Below are 2318 nucleotides of genomic sequence, written 5' to 3' on the forward strand. Positions count from 1 at the left end.
TAAAGAGTATATTAAAATATGTAAATATTTTTTATATTCAACAAGTATCCTTTATTTTTAATATATATATATATATATATATATATATATATATATATATATATATATATGAGGAAGGTTATATTTACTCCAAGAGTAAGTGTTCAACACTTACTCCAAATCATAACCATTGATTATCATTAATCCAACGGTTTTAATTAAAGTTTTATATAGAAAAATATTTCTAAAAGTAATTAGATTAAATGATCAATTAAAACCGTTACATTAATGAAAATCAATTATTAAAATTTGGAGTAAGTATTCAACACATACTCTTGGAGTAAATATAACCCTCATATATATATATATATATATATATATATATATATATATATATATATATATATATATATATATATATATATATATATATATATATATATATATATATATATATATATATATATATATATACTAGTACTTAGACCCGTGCGAGGCACGGGTTAAAGATTTTCTAAGAAAATAAAATATTTAAAAAAAACTTATAATTTAAATTTATTATTTATTATTTATTTATTGAACTGATATAAAATTTATAGTAAAGTAATATATAGAAAATCATAATAATGATTATATTATATTATAAATATTAATGTACTATATTTTAAACAGAAATTCAAATTTTGAAACATAAAAAGACGATAATAAATTAGTAAGACATAATTTATACGTGTTAAATTAAGTATTGTATTCTATCATAATATTTGATTGATATAACTGAATGAAATATCGTATAATTTCGAAAAAGTTTGATTATTATTTTATTTTATTTTAAAAAAAAACAAAAGATAAAATTCAAAGTTATTATGGTTTATTTATTAATTAGTAATTAAAATGTATTGACAAAATTAAGTTAAATGAATAACAAATAAATAAAATAAAAACTATCCTACAAAAGGGGGAAGGAGCGGCCATTCCTTCAATGTTTTTTAACAAAATTTTAACTAATTTTAAAAAAATTCTATTTAATTAAAATAACAAATAATCTAAAAAGGATTTAATTTTTATTTTATTTCAAAATAATAAAAAAAATTTAAGCAAAAAAACAAAGAACCGTCCAAGATAAAAAAGAATTATTTTGACTAATTATTATTTAATTAATGAGTATCCACAACTAAATAAAAATCAAATTAAAATAAAACAAAAAAACAAAAAAGAATTAAATATACAAAAAAAAAATAGCTTCAATTTTTAATTAAGATCTTATTTAATTAGATTTAAAAACAAAGATCAAATCAAAAGCCACATTTGTTTTTTATTAAATTATAACCATTTTTTTTGTCTATAAGTATTTAATTATCAAGCAGTAAGATTATTAGTATTATTACATTGATCGATAGTTGCTTAATCACCCTACTCAATTGGTGTTTGTTGTAATGATATTAATCAACCAACCTTATCTCATGTTTTTTCATAAATTAATGAAATAAATCATACTTAATTGACTGAATCAATTTTCACAGAAACAAAATGATATTGTCATCTTCAAATTTAAGTTCACCATTTATAAATCTATGGTATTGTTTTTTTCTTCTACATATTAAAATATAATATAAGTCAATGATATAAGTATATATGAGTATGAATAAAAAATTAGGAACCTGCTGATGATATTCTCCTTTTCTGCAGGGGAGATATTAGCTTAGTTCGTATGCTCTTACAGACTGTTCAAACCTTCTCTGATTCTACTGGGCTGGTAGTTAATCCAAGAAAATGCAAGGTTTTCTGTGGAGGCATGGATAGTAGAGGCAAGGAGCAGCTGATAGGGGCAACTGGGTTCACTGAGGGGTTGCTGCCAATGAGGTACCTTGGTATTCCTATCACTAGTAAGAGATTAAATATCAATCACTATATGCCTTTAATAGATAAAATTATGGCTAGGATCACCCATTGGACATCTAGGCTTCTTAGTTATGCTGGTAGAATCTTACTTGTCAAAAGTGTGATTTTGTCTATAACTCAGTACTGGATGCAGTGCCTGCCTATCCCTATTTTTGTTATCAAGAAAATCAATAGCATGTGTAGAATGTTTGTCTGGCATGGTAGTGTTAATGCTGGCAGGAAAAGCCCTGTGGCTTGGAAGACACTATGTAGACCTATTGCACAGGGGGGACAAGGAATTCTGGATCTCCACACTTGGAACAACATTGCCATGATCAAATGCCTATGGAATCTCTGTAGGAAAACTGACAACTTATGGGTCAAGTGGATCCATATGTACTACCTGAAAAATACCACTGTTATGGAAGCTAAACTTAGTCTGAACTGTTCTTGGGTTA

The sequence above is a fragment of the Vicia villosa genome, linkage group LG2 (genome assembly GCF_029867415.1).
Source record: "Vicia villosa cultivar HV-30 ecotype Madison, WI linkage group LG2, Vvil1.0, whole genome shotgun sequence".
Taxonomy (NCBI): domain Eukaryota; kingdom Viridiplantae; phylum Streptophyta; class Magnoliopsida; order Fabales; family Fabaceae; genus Vicia; species Vicia villosa.